Raw genomic sequence first — 7,840 nt, 5'->3', positions numbered from 1 at the left:
GAATCAAGGCTCTTTTGCTTGCAAGTAAAAAATCCTACTTCAAACTAGCTTAAGCAGAAATAAATGAATAATAATAATATTTATGCATACTGTCGACCCTTGAACAATATGATTTTGGGTTCACTTATACGTAGGTTTTTTTCAATAAATACATACTGTAAATGTATTTGCTCTTATGATTTTCTTATAACATTTTCTTTTCTTGCTTACTTTACTATAATAACATGGTATATAATACATATAACATACAAAATATGTGTTAATTGACTATTTATATTATTGGTAAAGCTTCCAATCAACAGTAGAATATTAGTAGTTACATTTTGGGGGAGCCAAAAGTTATACATGAATTTCAACTTTCTGAATGTAGGATGTCTGTGCCTCTAACACTCATGTTGGTCAAGGATCAACTGTATATCTACATACATGAGATAATGTACATAGGACAGGGTTTTACTTTAAGGATACAAGGTTATCACATACAATCCAAGGATGACCAGTGTTGTGGGCTTTAGGAGAGACCAGAATGCCTTTTTTCAGGGCAGCTGTCCTCTTAGGCACTTCCTGTCTTGGACCTATGGCTCCTCATCCCTACTTCTCCATCCTTCTCTTTTCTCTTCTTGTTCTCTGTGGACTAGCTCTGCTTCTCTGTGAATGATTGCCTCATAACTCACAATGGCATCTGTCTTCAGCTTATATGACCAAAAGACCCTAACTCTGCACCTCACATCCAAATTTTGGGTCAGAGAATGTAATTAAGTCAGCCCAGCTCAGGTCAGCAACTCCAGCTGTCAGCTCCTGCCTGGGAGGCGAGGTGACTGGACTCAGACATGACCTTAGCGGGCTATGACTGTGCAAGAAGGGTCAGTTTCCAAATAGTCTTGTCTTTCTATTATTCTGAATATATAACTTTTTTAAAAAGTTGAATTTTTGTCACGTTAGTCTTCTAATAGTGAAGGATAATATTAGAAGTAGATGCTATTTTTGCATGGACAGCCCATATATAAATGAAGTATAGAGAAATGCCTGTTTTAAAAAACTGATACCTGCGGGATATAAACATAAAAGCAACAAATGAACAGGACAAACAAACAGAGACTCATGGACATGGACAATGGACTAGTGGTTACCAGAGGGTAGGAGGAGAGCGGGGAGGAGGGAGGTAGATGGGGTAAAAGGAGTCAAATATGTGGTGACATTAAAGAACTAAATAAAAATAAAAATAACTAAATAAATAAAAAATTGATACCTCAATAATCTGCATTTTTATTCCTCAGACCAAGAGAAAATGATTCATTCTATCCTAATTTAATGTTTTTATGTTCGAAAGAATTTTATTGATCACCTATCAAAATTAATTATAGTAACTATAATAAAAGAGTAGTTTTAGTAGACATTTTATAGTAGAGTTATACCTATCAAATATATCTGAATTGAGCATTTTAAGAAAAAACTGTGGTGAGTATTTTAGAAAGATTTAGATTTGTAAAGTGATTACTCACCTATTCACATATTTGCTGGGAAAGTTCGGAATTTTTGCTTTTTTTTTTTTTTTTTTAAAGTTGATTGCTCACACATATAGGGTAAAAAGCTTAAGAAACAACCAGCTATGTCCTGCTCCATTCCGGCCCCAATCAGAGTGGTCTTGGTGATGTTATCTGTCAACACGGTTTTGGATTAGTTCTTTTAAATTCTTACTTCTTATTTATAATTGTGTTTATAATGTATGTCAAATACACAAAATGTATGGAGAATAATATAACACTAATGACACCTTACCTGCATTTAACAAAGATGATTGTTGTGGCATTGCTTTTAATAGCCTCCTAAATAAGAAAGTTGCTAAGTGTTATATGCAGTGTATAACCAATAGGTGTAAGATTAAAAGTTATCCAAAGCTATACTTTATATTTCTTATGGATACATGTATTTATTAAGAGATAAATACAGAATGGGGAGGATACTCAGCCACCTCCAAAGGGCCATAACCTGTCGGAAATGGAATGGGTAAGGCCAGGAGCTTCAGCCATATCTGTGGTGTTTTATTTTTAAAAATCATCTGTAGCAAATACGGGAAATGTTGTTGATTCTTAGAAGTTTTTAGTATAAAGCATATAATGAGACAATTTGATTTTTTAAGTAGTCCCTTAGAAATGACCCCCTCCCAGGCACATTTGTAATTAATAGAAAGGAATTACATTATTGATCATGGGTAGATGCCCTTTGCATGAATATCTATTGCATGAATATCACTAGAGTCAGAGAATGGGGTTAAAGGGGGAAAGGGAAATGTATTTCAAATTGTGTAGCCCTAATTTTATTCTAATTGTTTGATGCTGTTCTAAAGGGTAGTAGAGGCAGAATTCATAACTATCACCATCATCATCATAGCTAACATTTGTTGTATGCTTTATAATGTGTTAGTCGAAAACACTTTACATGGGATATTAGTTAGGATACAGGTATACCTGCCATAACAGAGACTCAAAGTAACAGTGGCTTAAACAAGATAGAATTTTATCATTCATAAACAGTCTGGACATATGCAGCCCATAGCTGATGTGATGGCTCCACGGGGTCAAAGATTCAAGCTTCTACTATCTTGCTGCTCTGCTGTTCCTAGGGTATAGCCCTTACATTCTAGGATGGCTCTTGGCTCTTCATCACTAGTTGTTGCTCGTATATCCTTGGCTAGAATTGAACCACATGAACACATCTGGCTGCAAGGGAAGCTTGGAAATGTAGTCTTTATTCTGCACAGCATGTACAGCAGCTAAAAAGTTGGGGTTTCTATGCCTATAGAGTAAGAGGAGATAAATATGGGGGGCCATAAGAAGTCTGTGCCACAATGCATAGTTTCTTTTTAACCTCACAACACCACTAGAAGTTAAGCTTAAGTTGGCCCATTTAACAGTAGAGGAAAAGTGAGATTATGTTACTCACTGAAGGTCACACATCCAGTACTTCGTGAGCTGGGTGTGGCTTTATTTTTGTTTCTTTTGCATTTGCATCTGGTTTGCTGAGAAGTTCTAATACTAGAATCTGGGCTGGGAGTTCTCAGCCTCTTTGGGACTGCCACACCTCAGTAGTGTTAGCTTGATTTCATCACAACATTTAACATAATCATGCAGGAAGGCACTGTGCTTTAGTTTGAAAGCAAGCACACATTTAATTTTGTTCAAGGAATTCCATGACATTTATTAAGCAATAGGTAGTATGTTTGGGTGTTGCCCAATCAGAACTGGGAACATAGACAAGAGAAATGTCATTCTTTAGTTTAATTCAGACTGTACCTGGCTTCTGGTTAAGCTAGAAAGTGTGCCTCCAAAAATAATTTTTATTTTTATTTTTGAGAACCATAAACACCTTTATTACATGAACTAAAATGGGTGGGGTAAGGATTTATTTGGCTTCCCGGGCCTTGATTTCCCTCGCATGGAACTCTCCAGCTCCTTGCCCTCTAGCCTATTGCCATCTGCTCAGCCTCATTGGCCTGGTCTTGAAGTGATGCACAAAAGAAGCTTGGCCTGCTGGAACTGCCCCTGTAGAAAACTGCTGATTTTGACATTCTTTCTCCATTCATCATATTTCTTATGTATTTTCTTTGATAGGGTTTTGTTTAAAATCTCTCCCTCCTCAGGAATCAGCTTGGTCTCCTCCTTATGCCTGGGGACGGTACATAGTGGGACTTGTACTACTGTCTGTACGATGTGCTGTCAATGGGCATGAGGCAATTCTTTACCGGGATCTTGGTGTGAACCAGTTCCTTGTTGGATGGATTGTAGACAACATGAATAATCCTTGTTTTGCATGTACAACACTCGGAGCTCCAGGATAAGTTCCTCATGTCCAGCCTCAAGGCACGGTACTTCTTGTTGCCTCCCCACACACCGGCTATGTGTATCCAGCACAGACTAATCTTAGTGTTGACAGCAGGACGTCTCAGCTCATATTTTCGCTTCTTGTGGAAGGGCCTTCTCTTGCCCTCTGTCTTGTGGCGTGCACTTGGGCCAGTTGTCCAGAGAGATGCCCACAGCTTGGCGCCAACTGGAAAGAGAGTGCCAAAATCTTTTTTCTTTTTTTTTTTAACACCTACAAGCCCTGGGCTTCCTAGGTGGGCTCCCATCCAAGTAGTAACCAGGCCTGATCCTGCTTAGCTTCTGCGATCAGATGAGATTGAACACATTCAGGGTGGCATGGCCATACACGGCCAAAATCTTTTTAATAAGAAAATGCTTGAATAAAAATATATGTTCTAACATCTTTTTTTGTGCCTAATAATAAGACCATGGACTTTATTAAGTAAAAAGTAGCAAATTTTTTAGAAATGATTTTATTTTAAGGGGAAAAAAGTAGCATTGAAACCAGATGTTGCTTTTCTACAATGCATCCAACCACCAGCATCTTACACGCAACAAAATTTGGCAGGAGGGTGACCCCTTTCTTCCACCCAGATCACAATTTCCAAGTGTTGGCATGTGCTGAAAACCAAATTGCTAAAGGGAAACCTAGTTCCTGAAAGTTCACATCTGACATTATTCAAGCTTATGCTGGATCAAAAGGATACATGGTAGGAAAAGGCATGAAATTGTACCTGTCATAGATGTTTGCTTTTGAAAATATTTAAAGTTGAAGTCTTTGCCTGATTCAATACCAGGGTGAGGATTAGGGTAAGGTAAGGGAAGAGCTCACTTCTGGCAGCAAAATTCACAGGGGTGCCAAAAAACTTAGTAATCAAAATAATAATAATAATCAAGATATTTTAATGAAAAAAATTTAAAATGCAGAATAAATTTGTGATGAGCAAATATCAAATTTTTAAATAAAGACAGGCTATTGTTGTTACTGTTACCATTTTGTATCTTTGCATGATGGGAACAGCCATTTCCATTCAGCCCCAACTTCCTGGCCCCTAGGTCCTCACATAACCCTCCAGGCAGGTTTATGAGCATTGACAATACATGGGAATAGGTTGGGCATATAATATGGGGCTTTATAGGTTGTTGTGTCTTTTGATTATAGAGCTTCTATTAATTTTTATTCCTTAGTTCAAAAGATTTTGGAGGATATTTTGATGAGTGTATACAGAAGTGCACATTTTTCCTTTGTTTTGGGCTCTAAAGGGCACTGTTTAGGATGTCCAAGAACCTGTTCTTCATGCTGGATGAGTCATCACTGCAGGAGCTCCAGACTCTTGGGAGACTTAAAAGTGATGGTTCCTTCTCTGAGACCAATTGGCTAAACACATGATTGCTCCCGCTTTAATTACCATGCCCCATATGCACTTAGTCTTTTTGCCCAAATGGAAATCTTTGAGGTTGTCTGTTTAGAGATGCATTAACACCATCTGACCTAGATTGGAAATCCCCTGATCCCCATCTCCCCAACCCTTCCCTTCAAAAATTAGTTCCCTCTTTTTTCTCTTGTGTTTTAATCCTTATTCTCATTTACAATTTTCCATGTGTCTGTTTATTTCACAGTGGTCTCCCCTGCTTGGCTGCAGGCTCTATGAGAGCAGGGAGTATATCTGGCTGCCTCATCACTCGGCCCCCAGCACCTAGCACAGTGTCTACATGTTTAGAGGGTTCATACAGATTTTTAGATAGTAAATGAACTCAGAAGTGGTTTATCTGCATTGTTTAATTCCAAGTAAAGCTTCAGGTGCTTAATAAATGTTATTGGTAATAATGCTACAGGATTTTTAATTTTTTAAAGATCAGTATGCCTTCAAATGTCAATGGATTAAATCTTTCTTTTTCTTTTTTCTTAGCTAGGTCTTGATTAAGCAATATTTCTGAAACCTGATAACTACTGTTATGGTTTAAGCAATGTTTTGCAATATCTGGAAGGGTAGTAATACAAAGGCAGTTTGAGTTAGTGGAAAGAGCATTAGCTTGAATGTCAGGAGGCCTGGATGTGAAGTATAAGTCCAACAAAAAATGGGATGCTTTTGGTGGCATGAGCTGGGTTTCCCCTGAACAGTTGAGTAGCCCTCATTCTCTTGTAGGTCCTTAGCTATGGGCAAATCCCTGAAGTCCAATGTCATCTTGATTTTTAGGTCTGTGTCCCGGCCCGCGGGACAGTCAACGGAGGTCCTAGGACTGAAGGAGAAGGGGGACAAGAGGCGCAAAGAATGGAGACAAGACAGGCTTTCTGATCAAGTCTCATTTATTGTAAGTAGGGGGGTTACATATATAGGGGCAGGTTTAAGGGAGGGAACATGTAGCTTTAGGCGGGAGTTACCTAATCACAACACGTCTTAATTTCTTAACTTTCTTTATCTATCTTGGTAACGTGAGCAAAGTGCTAGCTGTTTTGAAAGGATTATACTATTGTCTCCAGTTCCTGGAACCTTAGTCCCCCGGGCAATGTCAGGAAGGACATTTATGTGTACATGTCTGAGTCATTCCTGTATTCAGGTGAGGGGCTTCCTCTGACTTTGGGCAGCCTGGCTCCCAACAGGTCTGCTCTGCCACAAGTGAAATCTGACCATTAACCCTTACGGCATAGGCCTCTTGAGAGCTCACCCCAACCACGTCCACTACATCATTGTGGAGCCAGTGAAGCCTCCATGTTCAGTGTCTTCCCTAAGTACCTCTTTGGAGATTCTGGATAGTATCGGGGGAATCTAGGAGTTACCTCTTTGAGGAGCCCAGTGAATATTTAGCCAACTCATGTTATGCTTTTGTAATAAAGCACGAGACCAGGCAAGGAGTCCCTACCTTCCAGGGCTATCTTATCAGGTTGGGGGAGGCAGGATGGTGATGGAAAAAGCCCCAGCTTTGTTTTCAAGTAGATTGAGCTCTAATCTCAGGATGGCATTCACTAGCCAGGTAACCTCAGTTCGAAACTGAGAAAATAGGAAGAGAATAATATTAATATTCTATCAGTCAGAACTTTGTTTGCACATACCAGACACCTAACTCAATTTAATGAATGTAAATAACTTAAATGGCATCAGTGGGACTCAACCAGAGGGGCTTATCTAGTTTATTTCCTATAAGCCCAGAAAAGGTAGGGTAGAACTGGATTCCAGTGACAACTGGAACCAGAGTCTGCAACATTGTTAGGACACTTCTTTCTTTTTCTGTTCTCGCTTACTTCTATACACAAAGATATTAGTTCCTAAGGATAGCTTCTTCCAGTGGTGGAAAACATGACCTCATATTTCATTGCTTCTCCACCAGAGGGAGATTGCCTCTCTTCTTTGTGATCCTGTTTGAAAAATCTTGGGAGGGATCTTATTGGCCTGACTTGGATCACATGCTGAAACTTGGACCAATCAGCTTTTGCAAGGGCAGGTGGTTTACTGTGATGGACAACCTTCATTAGAAGCACATGTTGGAGTTGGTAGAAGGATATTCCTCAAAAGAAGGGAGATTGTTTTTCTCCAGAAATGGAGAGATGTGAAGCAGACTAAACAATAGATGTTCACCACATGTTTACATTTTAGGGCTGTTTGTGAAGATTAGAGATAATGTATATAAAGCACCAGTTGTAAAATGATAATGATGATGACAACTATTATCTTAGCATCTATGGGTACTCAGGCTTCACATATGGAACCATTATATCTCATAGACAGAAGCACACTCTCTTCTTTGTTATCCTTTTGACCTTGGGATGATTGTCTTAATAGACTCCCATGAAGCCCTTAATCACAGTTGAAGAAAGTAAGACCTAAAAAGAGTATATGACTTGCTCAAGGACATAGAGCTAGTTAGTGGCACAGTGAGGCCTAAACCCAACCCTCGAGGCTTCCAATCTACTTTACCATTTGTATATCTTATGGCAATTAAAAGTACTGGCTCTAAAGATAGCCTACCTGGCTTTAAAGCTC

General features: G+C 39.0%; 1 pseudogene; it reads right to left on the bottom strand.

Annotated features, from left to right (window-relative positions):
• Positions 1-3,380: 3,380 nt before the first annotated feature.
• LOC107517168 lies at positions 3,381-6,508 on the bottom strand (annotated as a pseudogene).
• Between the last annotated feature and the right edge of the window lie 1,332 nt (positions 6,509-7,840).

This window comes from Rousettus aegyptiacus, unplaced genomic scaffold, assembly GCF_014176215.1.
Source record: "Rousettus aegyptiacus isolate mRouAeg1 unplaced genomic scaffold, mRouAeg1.p scaffold_m13_p_2, whole genome shotgun sequence".
Lineage (NCBI taxonomy): Eukaryota > Metazoa > Chordata > Mammalia > Chiroptera > Pteropodidae > Rousettus > Rousettus aegyptiacus.
The sequence above is the reverse complement of the archived record's forward strand: the minus strand, read 5'-3'. Positions and strand labels throughout refer to the sequence as shown.